This window comes from Falco peregrinus, chromosome 2 (assembly GCF_023634155.1).
Source record: "Falco peregrinus isolate bFalPer1 chromosome 2, bFalPer1.pri, whole genome shotgun sequence".
NCBI classification, from domain to species: Eukaryota; Metazoa; Chordata; class Aves; order Falconiformes; family Falconidae; genus Falco; species Falco peregrinus.
This window is the reverse complement of record NC_073722.1, coordinates 34,491,603-34,507,616: the sequence shown is the minus strand read 5'-3', so window position 1 is coordinate 34,507,616 and position 16,014 is coordinate 34,491,603. Positions and strand designations below refer to the sequence as shown.

General features: G+C 37.4%; 1 long non-coding RNA gene across 11 annotated transcripts in view; it reads left to right on the top strand.

Annotated features, from left to right (window-relative positions):
* Positions 1-16,014, top strand: part of LOC114012751 (uncharacterized) — an 85,128-nt gene that overhangs the window by 14,778 nt on the left and 54,336 nt on the right. For 10 of the 11 annotated variants that reach the window (XR_003555428.2, XR_003555426.2, XR_003555423.2 and 7 more), the window contains one exon: positions 1,580-1,705. The exons of the other annotated variant lie outside the window; for it this stretch is intronic. This is a non-coding gene — a long non-coding RNA (uncharacterized LOC114012751). The remainder of the gene's footprint in view (positions 1-1,579; positions 1,706-16,014) is intronic. 11 annotated transcript variants of the gene reach the window in all.

Genomic DNA, 16,014 nt, shown 5'->3' with positions numbered 1-16,014 from the left:
TATGCTTAGGACCACATTTGTGATATTTATATATGCCCTTACTAGAGGAATGTGTTATCCACGAATATAGCTGGCTAGTCAATTCTTAATGACATGTTCTTTAAATCACATAAAAAATGGCTCCAGTCTGAAGACTTGTGATATAAGTAAGACAAAGGGGCACCGGACAAGGAGCTTTCTTAGTAGGGGAAGCACTTTCACTTCTATTGTCTATGGTACTCTGTGCTAACCCAGCTGCAATGATGTCAGGAACATACTATAAACTCTTTCTTAAAAAAATAGCAACTTTTGAAGAGTGGCACATGTGCTGTATCTAAGAATACTGGACCTTTCTTGACTAATCTGTTCACTTTCTAACTATGTGTCTCCAAGGCTTTGTATTTGCTCACTGCTTGAGATTTCTTCTGGTGTTCAGGCTTCTGGACAGCTTGGTGGGCTTGGTAAAAGAAATGAAAAGGCATTGTTTTCCCATCCAGGCTGCCATCTGTGGCATCTTTCACTGTAGATGGTCACCAGAAAGAACATGAGGAATGAATAAGGATTGGTTTCTTACTTCAGTTGGTAGAAAAGGGTTGAGGGCATCTAAGTCATGAATGTTTTGTAGCAAAAATCTTTTATACGTGCCACCAGGGTTTGCTATGCTTCCAAGCTGTTGTCTGCAATGTCCATTCTGCAGGGCAATTACAGCTGGACTCTGTGAAACTGTTGTGTTGAAAACTGTCTGGGTCACAAGCCTTTTCAGGGTGTACATTTTTTGTAATACTTTACTCCTAACAAGCCAGATTACATTCATACACCCAAAAAAAAAAAAATATTGTAGGAAACATGTCTAAAAATAACTTGAATAGAAATATAGTGGTTCTACAACAGAAGGGGGACTAGTACCAAGAGTTCATTGTATTTAATGAAACTCACATTTTACATTTTGTGTAAAATCCCTGTGCCTTCAGACTTGCACAGAGTATGGAGTCTCAGCAGATGCACAGGAATATTGACCTATGAAATCCACTCCCTAATCTGGAAAAGCACATGTCCTCCTTTGTTCTTGACAGTAACTAGTTCCTTCTCTGTCCTGACAGTCCTCAGATTTTTAGTAATACCGTTAGGGAGGAGGACTAGCCACAGATTTTGATTTACAGTAAATTTGAAAGACAGGATTCTTGACAGTACCCCTAGCACCATGTTAGGCTTTTAGCTCAGCTTGTCTTTAGCTCAGCACTGACTTGAAATGAAGCATGTCAATCACTGAGTCGCCAGCACCACCCCCTGCACTATCTGGTTTTGCTTTGAAGAGGCCTCCTCTTCAATGCCTGGTATTACTCACCTTATGAAATCTGGCAGGATCACAGCCTAAGACAGTACAGCTATGGGCCTGTTTTGCATTACTTAGTGCAGTGGACACACGGTTTCCTGCCACAGGGGGAGATTCAAAGACAATTTGAACTCAATCTCAAGAAAAAATCAAGAGGAAGACTGATCGATGTCAATCTATTTCTGTAATTTAACCTACATAATGCCAATAAGTGCTATTTCTGTGAGTAGGTGTGGTCTTAAATTACTAACAAAAGTTTTCTTCCAGGGAACCTCACTTACATCGATGCTGCCCCATTAGCAAGAGGCAAATCTCTTGAAGTATTGTCTGGTTATGACTCTCCTGGATTCATTCCGTTCCTTCCTGTTCTTTGGATTCCAACTTTGTCTTGAGGTAACATGATTGTCTAAGATAATAAAGTTTCCCAAATTCATCTTCTTTCTGTGTGGGCAGCATTGCTATGCAAATTTTTTTCAAAGTATTTGTGTTTCATCAGAGAGTAGAGTTCTTTAAACAACAGTATTATGTTGTCTAGAAAAAATGTGAAATAATGCTTATGGATTATTGTAGGCAATGTGATGTCAAGAAGAAACATTTTAAAACATTAAATTCCAAAACATCACAGAGTTTACTGATGATTCAGTATCAGTGTACATATGTCAAGTGTCAGTATAGCACACTGCTGATGATTGCAGCACCTTCTTCTGGAGTGTTAAGCTTTGATTTTGAAAGAGGTAAGACAAAATATTAAATGCATAATGTATATTCATTTTTCTCCTTTATTAGTTAGTAAACTCACAGAGCCATGATTCTACTGGTCATGGCACTACAGATTCAGAGCATTTCATCAGAAGCTTGTGAAATATACATAGTTAGACAGTCAGACAGTACATTTGTGTCAGAGCTGCATGTCTAAGATGCACAAATACATGTGATATGTGTATATATGCAAAAAGAATGTGTAAGCACATTTAAAAAAAAAATAAAATATAACTTTGAACTCTTTATTCTCAGTGTCTGTAGTTCCACTCTGTTCCCATTGATGCTGAACATGCTTTGGTGCTTAATCAAGCCAGGGGTTGCTAGGCATACCTTCAGTTTTAATTTCTAAGAGTAGCACTTTAGTGTGACAAGTCTACTGCAAAAGATTATTTTTTTACTGATTTCCTGAATACTGCTAGGTGAGTTGACATTAAAAACATATTATAGAAGTACAAGGATACTGACAAGTGACAGCTCTAGGTCAATAATGAGGGAAGGGTGAAGGTTTCTTGCCTTAGTTACTGTGCTATTGAAGTAAATAGCAGGCAGACCAACTTTGAAAATGGTCCTTTTGTACTGCATTTGTTTGCATGTTATTATAGGACATTACAGAAGAACTGCCATGCAATTTCAACTTGGATATAATTTTAGGTTCTTTATTCTCAAGCCTGCATTTAGCTGATTCTTTTTGTGCTCTGTTTGGCACTGGGTTTCTCTGCTTCACATGTCGCATCTAGATACCTGTCGATTCACTGCAAATGTTAGCTAATATGAACCACAGTTTTCTGGGTGCTGTCACTGTTCCTACATGAAGCAAATAGGCTAATGAGAGACAGTATCACTACGCTTTATACCCAACTTCATCTTCATTTTGCTGTTCTAGACTTGCACAGATTTTTGCAAAAAATAAGATTAAATGATGTTTTGAATTTTCTAGATCTCTTCTCAATAGGGTGACTGCTTCACCAGTAGCACAGCAGAATTACCAACCCAGACATTCTGCAGTGGTTGTGTTCTTCTGTACTTTCGATTTAGCTCTTATTTGGAAAAATCTATTTTGCCTATTTTTTGCTGTGTCATTCTCTGTTGACCTATGGCACACAAAAACCATGCATTCACTCAACATCTTAGCTCTTGAGGACATCCTCATGTCCATTAGTGAGTGATCATATAACTACATTGCTGACTGCTCATTGCTCAGAGTCCAAAAAGTGCACAATTTGATAGAGTCTTACATCTTTGTGAAATATCTGTTTTTGAATTCTGTCTGCATCAAAAGAATTGGAAAAAATTAATTCCCAGAACTCTTCAGTAGCTTCAGACAAGTTAACACCAATGTAATTTGGCTAATACCATGCATACTAAATGCTCAAAATTTTCTTTCTGTATTTTCAGGAATGAGTCTAGAATGCCATTATTTTCCTTATCCTGCTACACTGACTTCATAAATCCTATTATGAAATGCTTGTTTTTCTGTTCATCATCCCAACCTCTGCTCCTCAGTCCATTTCTGACCGGTGTCTTCCACATCCTTCAAATGTGGACCACAAAATTCAACAGAGAGGTAGTTTCCTCTACTAAATTGCACAAGAGGTAAAACTTTCCCTACTTGATGTTCTTCAGTTTATGCTCATAATTGTTACATGAGCTTTCTTTGCTGCAGATTACTCTGACAGCTATGCTGATGTAACTATCTACAATGACCCATATACCTTCCTTTGAATCACTGCTTTCCAAAGGCCATTTTAACCACTCTTGAGGTATAGCTTGCATTCTTGGTTTCCAGATGGAGAACCGTAATTTGGGCTGCTTTAGGATTTCTTTAACCAAGTAATTCAGCTTATTATTTATGACCCACTGCACAGTTAAATTTCTGCCATATGTCCAGCCTCCTTTTTGGCTTCACTTTAGGCTTGAAACGGATGAACATTTTACTCCATTTCCATTAACTAGCAGTTAATTTTTGACAGAAAGTTTTAATAATTGTGTTCAGTTTGCATCTCTTGCCAGTCTTTGGTCAGAGTAAAATAATAATAAAGCCATGTGCGTTGTTCACTGGTGTGTGTTAGCTATGGAACCCGAATAACAATAATATTGTATGACACAGTATTGCTAAAAATTTTTCACTGGCTATGTTCTTGTACTAAATACACAAATTTTGTTTGAATAAGTAGTTGACAAATGAAGATATTGATTTTAATGTCATTTCACCAAGGTCTCAATAAAGAAAAAAATGTAGGCAACAGGATTTGTATAAAATTAGTAGACAGAAGCATTCAATATATACATTACATTTAATGTCTTTATGCATTATATCACTGGAGCACCTACTCTAAATTGCTTTGGACAGAAATGCTGTCATATGAAGAGGAAACTAAAAACTTCCCATGTTTGACAAGAGTGATTTTAATTATTGTTATTCCTTTGCAAAAGACTATTAAAAAAAAAAACAGAAAGAACTTTAAACATGTATCAGACAGTAGCCAGAACAAAAAATAAGATTAGGAGCAACGAAAAGGAGCAAAATGATAGTAAGGTTGGAAAAATGAACATTATGTAAAAAAGAATCCAAAATTCACAGTCAGAAAACAAAATGAAAGAGGAACTCACCTGAAAAGCACATAAGGCTCATAGAATTAAACTTAGTTTTTAAATGGGAAGTTTTGTGATATATATATCTGGGCTGTCTGCATAATTTTCACTAGAATATTTCCTGTAATTCACTAGAATATTTCCTCATGGTGTTGCCCAGTAGGAAGCTCAGGGTCCTAAACTGGTGTAGTTTGGCCTTCTTTTTAAAAGATACCTGCAACTATAGGTAATACTGTACATATATGTATTACTAATGTTTAGATCATTTACCTAGAAGCAGAAATGTTGGAAGGATTTTCTGGCTCATTGTGAGGGGTTTGCTGTCAGCGTTTCCCTTCACAGTAGACTAATCATCAAATTATAAAACAGTCAAAAGGAAAGAAGACTCCAACATATGAGTTGTTAACCCAATATACTGTCTCCATCTAGATCAATAGTGGTCATCAATATAGAGTGATCATCCCATGGTATACTTCTAGCAGTCTGGACGATTGCTTTTCAAAGGTTGTATTTAATAACCACCAGTAAATGTAAAATAATCAATGACTTGCATAACCCTGTTTTGAACCTGTTTACCTTTTTGGCCTTTACAACATCTTGTTATGAAGAGTTGTACAACTGAACTATATGAATTATGATTTGATTGATTCACACACAATATCCTCACTTTAAGGACCCCTTCATTCTTTTAATACAAGTAATACACTCAGTAAGTATTATTTCTTATCCTCTGCACTGTACCATTCACTAGTTAATTTCTTTCCATGTGCTTTGCTCCTGCCATTCTCTCTTCCAAGTTAAGTTGTCCAGACTACTTTGTACAGAATGTAAAAAAAAAAAAAAAAAACCACCAGGAAAATGTGCACACTTGGATATGTCATTTAGATGTTTTTCAGGCAGGTGCCAACTGACTTCTGAGTTTTCCTAAGACTGGCAATGGTGGTCACAGAAATAGAGACTTCTGGGGTCATTTTCTTAGACTTAGTTAAAGTGTATCCAGTTAAGTTTGGAATTGACACAGACCTCCCATATATAAAGACACTAAGGAGTTAGAAGGAACAAATAGTTTATGTCTGATGTTAGTTCTACTATCTTGTGCATATTATTTTTAGTAAGAGAAGAGAAATTCCACCCTTTCTTGAACTTTGTCAGCTTATCTTTCTCAGGTTTTTGCTAAGTGTTTTAAATGAAAGAGAATGGTTGTTTACTGTTGTAATAGTGGGGTTATTGTCATGCAGTTCTCTTCTCATTCTCTCTAGGTCTTTTACCTTCCTTTCTGTTTTGTTGTTTTTGGTTGTTGTTTTTTTTTTTACCCAACTGTTTTTATCTTTTGCTAATGCTCTAGTCTTCATTATGCTCTTTAAAACTTCTTTCCTTCTACAGTGCTCCTTTTGTTATATATAATGGGTCAAAATGATCTCTGGCACAAAGCCACAGTATTAAACCAGGAATTAATATGGACCAGTATTCTTAGCATGAAAAATGCTTACAGTCATTTGAACACCAAAGATAAGACAGAGAGGCATATTTCTAAAATCTTTGCAAATGAAAGAGACAGGGCTGCTCTTTAAGGGAGTTTCAACTGAACATAGAAACAGACTGAATGCAATCAATCAAAAGAGATTTATTCAGGAGTCATAAATTAGGCTCTACCTTACATTCCTTCTGTCTCCCTTTCTTATATATCATCTCTTGTCCTGACATTCAGTCTGAAGTATTTCCTCCAGCCAGTAAAGAAAGATTTTCCAAACTCAAGAGTCCAATTAGGAAAAACGTTCCCCTGCCTTTCAGCATTGCATTATCTGAACCAGCTCCCTCCAGAGCACCCTCTACAATGGAGGCATTTATAACTGAAAGTATCTCAGTAGGAAAGGGTACTCACTTATTGTATGAAAAATTGAAAACTACAGACTGAACGCAGGCACAGCTTCAGTGCTGCAGTGTACCTGCTTTGTGTCTGTTTTATGACTGAGGCAGTATTCAACCAATGTAAGGAACAGACAGGGTAAAGATGGGCTGGAAAGTTCGATAAAAAGTAAGAAAAGTGGTTCCAGACCAACTGCTATGAGAAGGATCCACAGTTGCAAGTGCTCATTCCAATTTTCAGTAAGGAATTACTTCAGCAGCTTTTGTTTTAATGATTCCCTTGGCTTTTGAAACTGCCACCTTCACTGGCACTTCCAGTTCCTGCAACAGCTTCTGTTCTGTGAGTTAGCTGGTATCTCCTGGTCTGTAAGGGAAAGATTTTAAAATAACAAACTTTAGTCTCTTTCCCTCTATTCCCTCTGTTGTCAAGGTTTTGTCAACAATCACAAGAGGTAGAAACATTCTCAGTTGCTTGTTCATCATACTGTGATGAATGGTGCTCTTAGCTGTGCTGGCACAGATGTCTGTGCATCCACACTGTCATCTGGCAGCGAACTTATTGGGCTTTGAAAACACTTTTTCCTGTCTCCTTCTCTCTCTCTCTCTCTCTCTCTCTTTTCTCCCAGGTAAACTTCAAGCCAGAGCAATTGGCCAGATTTGCTCCCAGCAGAGGCATAGGAGTGGTTCTGCTGGAAGAACTGTAAGGTTAATATGGTCCACAGACAGGAGTGGATAACCTCAAAGAAGTCAATATTTCTGCCGAAGCCTGAAACACCAAGAAATGGTGCTTTATAAATGACACCAAAGGTTGGGAACACAGACCCCATGTATTTTAATTACATGACATATAATTTATCTGTCTGTTGGAGGTTGTAGGCATATGCTGGAGAGATGCTGCAGTATATTTACTCTGTTTACAGGTTTCTAGGCTCGATAAACTTATGCTGTAGTTGTTCCAGAGTTCCTTATATACCCTTCTTTAGACATGGCATTTCTGTCTAATCATCAATTAAAAAAAAACTAGGCAAGATCTAATTCTGTTACTTCCTTTCAGTTTGTCTGTGCTATTGGTATTCTCCACCTTTCCCATCATTGTAAGTTCATTTGTTTTCCTTGTGACAGCTGATGTCAAACTGATCTGTATTTATCATCTCACCTTCAATATTTGCTGGGATGTGCCACAATTAGAGCAGCTGACATTTTGCTGTAGGCAGAACCAGAATTATATTGTGTGCGTTCTCTGTGGGTTACTTGTCTGGCTACCCTTTACAAACACACAGTCATTTAGATTAATTGCTAAGCAGTTCTGTATTCTGTGTTGACACAACACACCACTTATTTTGGGTCCCGGGTTTGGTTCCTGCTCCTCCCTACTACAGAGGTAGTGTGCCTGAGGCAGTAGAGAAATAGCAGTGATAGAAGTTAGAAGGGGCAAGATGATAGAAATCTAAATCAGAAACTGAGAAATTACTCAGACCATTTCTGGCTAGTCAAAAAGAAGTTAGAAGGGGCAAGATGATAGAAATCTAAATCAGAAACTGAGAAATTACTCAGACCATTTCTGGCTCGTCAAAATGTTGTGACACACAGTTCTGAATCTTTGAGAGGTTGACGGTTGCAGCAACATCTGTACTATGCATCCCTGGTCCAGGCAGATCTCAAAGATCTGAGTACAGCAGCTGGGCTGAGCACAAAATGCTGTACCTCTTGAAGACACAGAGCTCAGAGGGAGCGTATCAGCAAACTGTGTATCAGGGAAGAAAAAAAATGGCTTAGAAGAGGATAAAATAGGTGAAGGTGCAAATCTATTTTTGTTTCACGGAAATAATTTACAAGAAAATTCTATGACTTCAGGGTAAGAATTTTACTAGTTTGGAGAAGATACTAAGAAGGAAATTAACTCCATCCCAGCTGAAACCAGGACAATAATTTGAAAGAAATCTTGCTGACTTGGGATCTGAAGAAAGAGCATGAAACCCAAATCATATTTTTATAACTTCCAAGAAGCTTTGGATAAGCATCTGAACTTAAAGTTCACCTGAACTTTTAGTGCTAAGCCTTCACTGGTTTGAACACATGATCACTGTATTTGCAACATTGTCAGATCTACTGTCCAGTCATATTGTGTCACATGGAGTTTCATGCCATCAGGCATGATAGATGGAGCTATGCCATGTCAATGCCTGATGGAAACTAGCAGAATGTGGTATAGTAATAAGAAAAAATGTTCAGCATGTTAACATCTTTGTGAACCAAGTGAAAACCACCATACAAGTACCTAGGTTTCTTACATGAAGTATCTCTGGCTGAGGAAGCAGATGTCTTTTCATGTTTCATTTCTTTATAATGTATTTGGAAGCATCTCTGCTTTGTTAGAACTGCTACGCTGGTCATATGATGATGATTTAATGAGGTGGTAGTGGATCAGCTGGCATCGTGGCTCCAACAAAGTGGCTTTCAGCAGTTTAGAGTCAGCAGGTTAGAGAATGGAGTCCACAACCTCAACTAACAAAAAATGGTTACCATAATAAATGAATGGTCTCTCGAGCCTTCAGGATGCAGTGCTGTGTTAACCTCTGGACATCCTGCTCACATTTACAGTTGTTGTTTGTGTTCATTTAACTTGGCTAAGCATCTAGTCACAACTTCTTCAATTGTTTCTCCAGAGCACCTGTAACATCTCATGTTCCTTGAAAACGTATAAAGACTAAATTTTTCTTCAGGCTGTTTTCAAGAAAAGTTGTGTTGCCTGCATGAAATTAGTCAATTCAGTTATTTAGTCTGTGTATATACTGTGCAGGAGGATAAAAGCCACATGAAACATATTTCTGTACATGGACAACATCTTTCAAAAAGGAGATTAAAATCTTGAATTCCAGCTGTTCGAGTTAGACACCAATATTTACTGTCTACAATTATATTTATATTTTCAGTTTGCTTTGAAAAAGGGAAATTCAGGTGGAAAGCAAAAATGCTGTAAGCTATTGCTAGCCACAGCTGGGGAGAAGTTAGGGACAGACAATGAAGTCAATGGTTAGAAATAACAATTCTCATTTTCATCTATCTCTAAATATTTAGAACTCTATGCACATTTTATCTTTTTTTTATTTTTTCTTTAGAGTAAGCAAGGGATTGTAGTGAGAAAAATTACCTTCTGTTGGAATCATTGTTAGAATTATGCACACAAGTAGTTCGTGTCTGCAGCAGAAACAGCAAATTTCGAAGTGAGTACAGGCTGAGAACAATTGCTCCAAATTTAACTTAATTATCATAATTTGCCTTTTTTTTGGTGTTTAGTGCTTAAGGTGACATTTGAAAGCTTGTTAAATGGCAAACAAGTATACGTAAACTCAAAGGTGTATTGTGCCATTGTGAAGTAGAACAAATTCAGAATAATGCATCCTTCCAGTACCTCACAAAGAGGTTAGATAAACTAGAGTGTCTGGGGCTAGTTAATTTAATTACATGCTCACTGCACATAGACTCAGTTAAGACTCAGACTCTAGATTTGGTCATAAGCTTAACATTAAGGATAAACATTATAGATTAAACCTCCCCATGTGTTTAACCTAGCCTGAGAAATAAATATGTAGTTTTCCTTTCCCAGTGAACATTTTTTATAGGCTTCTGTTTGATCATCTTTGGCATGTAACTCCTTTTACCTTCCAGCCTTTCTTTTTGGTGGGCTTTGCTGGTTGTCTTGTTCATTGTCTGCTTAAACAATCAGCAAAAGTTAGGTTTGTCTGCTGACTATTTCAAATTTATTGGTCCATGTTCAGAAAATGAGAATTTTGCTCCTCAAACAGAAAGTAACATTTCAACAATTGGTTCATTTATCATCAAGACAAAAACTAGATTGCTTGAGAAAATGAACCATTTCACTATGGCCAAGGTGTTAATGCCTAACTCTTCTGAAAGGAGGCTGGGACTTCAAACAGTAATGGTGTTATGTGGTCTAAAGATATACATGGGGCAAGGTCTGTCAGAAGAGCTACTAATTTGTATTAAGTCAGCTAATATACTTACAGTCAGTAGCAGGCACTCATTACAACATCACTCTGGTTGGTCCACTGTCTAACCCCAAGCCATAAGCTCAGGGCTGGCTCATCACTCATCCCTAGGCAGGGCGCCATGCATCCCTGGTGCTCTGTCACATGAATGGCAACTTCCCACCCTTGCTGTTCTGGTCTACTTTTCCTAAAGTGTCTGTATCCAGCTATGGCAGCACTCCAGCTGTTGTAAGCCATCCCACCACGTCTCTGTGATCCCAAAGAGATCGTAGCCCTGCAATACCAAGCAGATCTTCAATTCCTCCTGTTCATTGCCCATGCTGTGTGTGCATTAGCGTACAGGCACTTCAGGTGGGCTCCGCTCATGCTGATTTCCCAGGAAAAGTGTGAACATATTCACCATCATGCTGTCCTGTCTGCATTTCTTTATTTGTGTGTATAATCTTGGGGTGGGCTCCTTTCAGCCCTGGTTTCTTGGTTACGAGGTCTCACTTGTCCACAGCACCCTGCACACTTTGCTTGCCAACCTATGTATTTTCTTGGGTGTTTTTTAATGAAGGCTATTACCAATCCTGGTCATTGTGAGTGCAAACTAACATCAGAGAACGTACATCATGGGTGAAAACTGGCAGCAGGGCTAGAACTGACATCCATTTATGCTGTACGTAACTTGTAACATTGGCAAAATAAATGTGCTTACATCATTAGATGAACAATACAGGATCTTAAAGACTAGTAATGGTCATCTTTCAGGGTTATCTTGGGTATTTGATGGAAGCTGTGTGTTACTTTCCTACTACTCTAACCAACAGCACCTGATAAACAAGGACAATATTCCTATTTAAATGGGAAGATCTAGTAACTTATTCTATATGAACTTACAGAAAAAAAGAGTTACTGTATGTTTGTTTTAAGTTTAATTTAATTTTCATTTAGAAGTCTTAGTTCAGACTGTAGCACCATGTTTGTGTTGTGCTTTCACTTGAGCCTCACAGCCTTTATTACCTTTTAATTCATTATCTGAGCCGTCAAATATGTTGGACGATAACACTTTAAATATTTGGGCTATATGTATCTTAGATTGCATGTTCTTCCCAATAGTCCAGACATGGGATGACTTGGAATAATAGTAATTTAGAGCTGGCTTCAAGACAGATGCTATGACTAGATCCTAAAAAATTGCCATGCAGTTCATCATCATTTAATATGCATATTAGATGTAAACCTCTGTTCATTCAAATGAGTTTTCTTAGTTTCAAATAGTATATCAGTCAAAAGTAGTAATGAAAGAGATGAACCACTCCCTGCGTGGTTTTTGGGTTGATTTCTTTGTTTGTTTCCTGCCACTGATTACAGTAGCCAGTTGTCAATTCCTAAATTTCTAGCTTTCAAGAAATCTTCTAAGGTGCTTGGAGGTTAATGTTACATACCCACTGAAGTTTTAGACTTGGTTTGAAGAAAATTCTAGATTTATCTTTTCAATTTCAGTACTTTGACAATAAAAAAAGGATATTAGTTAGGTTTAATTCTGTAGTGTGCATTTTGTGCCATACATCTTCCCACTTTTGTCATTCTGAAATGGGGTGTGATACAGACGGTAGAAGAAATAACTTGAAGAGGGCTGCTGACAGTCTGAAAGAACCTTCAAGGCTGCTAAATGTTTCCTTTCAGAGCTTCAATATGTATGTTACACATACATAAATTTATATTGTACTCTTGCATATTTAGGTCCTCAGATTACTGGGTATTTAGACCAGGAAGCAAACAACAAGAAATAATTTTAACCTAAAGTAGCCTCATGCTTCAAAGGAACCAGAAAAGCTTGCCATGGCAACTTGGGAAGGGTACATTTTTGTTTTTGAGAAGGAATGTTCTATGTCCTAGCACAGGAAAGGTGCAAACTAAGTCTTTTCTTCACTTCTGAGAAAAAGAATAAAGTGTCCCTCTTCAATGGTATATGCACTGTGGTGTTTGACAGCATTGTTTTTAGAGTTTGACAAGTACCTGAGTAGTGATAAGGCTGGGTAGCAAGGAGGCTAAGGGGGGATCTGAGAGCTTACAGCAGTTTGAAAGGCAGTCACAGAGCTGACACAAGTTGTACTCTTCTCAGTAGCACCAGATAAGATAATCAGGGGCAACAGCTGCAGGCTGCACTTTGGGACATTTAAGTTGCCTTGCTCTGAGCCGAAGGGCTGACATAGGTCCCTTCTGACCAACGTTTCTGTGCTTCTAAGAAGAGGAAATGCACCATACCAAATTATTACATGGTTTAATACAGTGTTACCTTCTTGTTATATTTTGTCAAATAACTGTATTAAAATTCTGAGCTTTAACCTACTAATGACAAGGTTTCTATCTTCTCACTATTTCACATAGTCATCTCATGACACCAACTCAAAACTTTTCTTTTGTTGTCAAGTACAGCTCTACAAATAGGAAGAAATAAATATACTAGACTTAGAGATTCATAGACTGTGATGCCGTGAAGGGCAGCTGTCAGCATCTAATCTAACCACCTGACTGCAAGGATTTTTCAAATTATTACTTGTGTGAACTAGACACATCATTTAGAAAAAGTTTCAAATGCAATATGGCATTTCCAGCGAACTTGTAAGACGTAATTGCAACAGTGACCATGTCTTTTCAGTCTTTACATTTCCTCACTCATCAAATTTTTTCAGACATTATCATCAGCGATTTGATGTTTCTTTATATTCTCCATTGATAAATATATCAATTAACATAAATCTGAGATCCTATCCCATATATTCCTCATTAGACACAGAATCTTCTGATAATCATTCACTGTTCACAACCCTATGTAGACCTATCCATTAATCTTTTCCAATCTTAATGTTTGCTTTTTTGGTTTTTTTACCTAAGTACTTCCTTTCAGAGTCACATCTCATTTTGAAAAACATACCATGATTTGTTTTTCCATGTAATCTTTCCCCTTTTCTTTCTTCTGATGAGGTTTCCCACATATTTTATCTGTGGTGATTTCATTTTGATGTGCTCAAAAAAGTGGGGACATTAGCTCAGCTCAGGGTCAGCCATAAGCTCATCCTCTGATCTCTCCCCAAACTGATGAACATAGTTAAAACTGATGTCCTTTGAACCTCAGACTGATTTCGTCTGAAGCTTTTCTCAATATATCTTGCTTTATTTGAAATAGCTCAGTCAAATTCTGTTTCTAGTAATGAAAAAGACACTCACCACCCACCCATCCCACCTCCCTGAATATAGCTTTAAAAGCTGTCTAGAAGTTTGAAGGGAGCTTACGGGAATAAAGGTACATTTTGCTTGAATCATGACAAATGAAGATGTGGTTAGCTATGAACAAAATTAGTGAAGAACCAGTGTAAAAAACTACTTTCAGATAATTGTGCAAATCAGATTCTTCTGTCTTCTTATTAATTTAACAAATATTTGATTTTCTTCTAAAGCACTGATGCTGGTTTCCATTTGCAACATATAAGCTGGCTATCTTCAGCTCTCTTTCCTTAACTGTAATGGAAAGGTTTTTATATCTATAGGTTCATCTTCTGAAGTGTGACCAAATGACAGTATATGAATTTTCAAAAAGTGGTCCTGATGTGGACCACAGCATCTTTAAGTGATGGAACTTCTCCTTAAAGATGTCTTAAGATATTTGCTGGTAGAGATTTGATTTTTTTCAAGCTTAATTTTTTAATAGGAAAAAATACCTAGGAATATTTTCATGTATTCCTAATTATATTTGCATACTGTTCTAACATATTTCTCCTAGAACTGTGATGAAAAAGTCCAGATACTGATCTCAACTTTATTGTGTAAGGCAAGTAACTGGGTGGAATCATTCTGCATTTGTATTGCTCAGCTAAGAACAGAGGGTACTGTTCTTAATGGTTAGTAACTCTTAAAATCATACCCAACTGTTTATATTACCTTTTTCCTGAAGTTTGAGACCTCCAATGCAGTGATTTAGAAAACTGCACGAGGGAAGCATCACGTGCTTAGTCTTTATTGCTGCATCGTATACCAGGTCATTAATCATTAGTAGAAAGAGTAAAGGTCCCAATTTAGTGCCCTGGGGAGACATCTCCATTAATCAGTTGCCAATTGGAGGGGACACAATTGACTTTAACCTGCTGGCTATGGTCCATAGGAAAAGCTCTGACCCATTTAATCAGCCTGGAATGTGTTCCATAACCTTTCAGGTTGGATCATCAAATGTCAAGTTCTGTTGAAGGCTTTATTTAGTCAACCATGACTGGTAACCTCCTTATCTTCTGCTTTTTGTGTCAGAGGTACAATAGTTTTATCAACACATGTGCAGTTATTTTCTTTTAAAGTTGCCAAACTGTGTTCTGTCCAAATGGTTTTGAGAGATTTACTGTAACTGTGCTGGTGTCATATTTTATGCACAAACTCAATGAAAATGTGAAATTCATAATTGCCGTCTTTTGTCTGTCACTAAATAGTAAGTATATTTAGTGAGCTTCAATCCACAGTAACTTCCTCAGAGACTTGACAACATTAATAAAAGAGCCCTCTTGTTTCTGATATGTAGTGTATTCTTTCCTTTTCTCTATTGACTGCAGTATGTGATAGCATGGTGCCATCATTACTGCGCTTTGCATCACTTAATAAGGAACCAATGAATCCAGAACTTCTGATGGTGCTGAATGACACAATGAATCAAGATGGTACTGGTTTTGGTTGGGTTATTTCTTTTCTTTCTGTGAACTTGCTTCATCTGCCAGTTGGGGTTACCTAAACCATTTTGTGACTTTTTATGAAAATACCAAGTAATATCTGCTGTTCTGGAAACAGTAAATCAGAATCCCTTCTGAGGGAAGTACTGTCTTTGTATTTTGGCTTAATCAGAAGCAGCAAGCCAAGTGCAACTGCAGAACAGCGGCAGTCCCCACAATAAAATCTCTGTGTTTATTCTGTCTGATGAAACAGCTATCTGGCATCTACAGCTACCTCATAAAATGGGAGCAGATTGATGAGCTTAAGTTATTGAGTGTTTCTTGCTTCTGTGGGCATTTTGTTGCTTACAGCTGTGTAGGCAGTTTTCTTTCTCTCTTTTGCTGTTTCTCTCATTCTCCATTTTTGCTGGGAAGGAATGCTTTATGTTTTCAACCTTTTCATTTCACAAATTGGTCTTTAAAATGCCTTTCTGCCTGGGTGATAATAACAGTGAAATAATTTCTCTCTAACTGTAGGTGCATTCATGAGCCTGACGGAGTGAGTGCAAGCAGTAAACTGTACATTTAATTAGTGGCATTTCATTTCATTTTCTAAGTTAGGATCAGCATCAGGCTGTCATTAGGTCTAAAAGGATGTATTTAAGAAACAGTATTGCATTTCCTTTAAAAGATCCTTACTAGATTTGAATAATAACAGCCTACAAACATATTAATGATAACGAGTATGCAAAATGTTCTGTACAAAAAAAGACCTGACAAGCATGAATGGTGACAG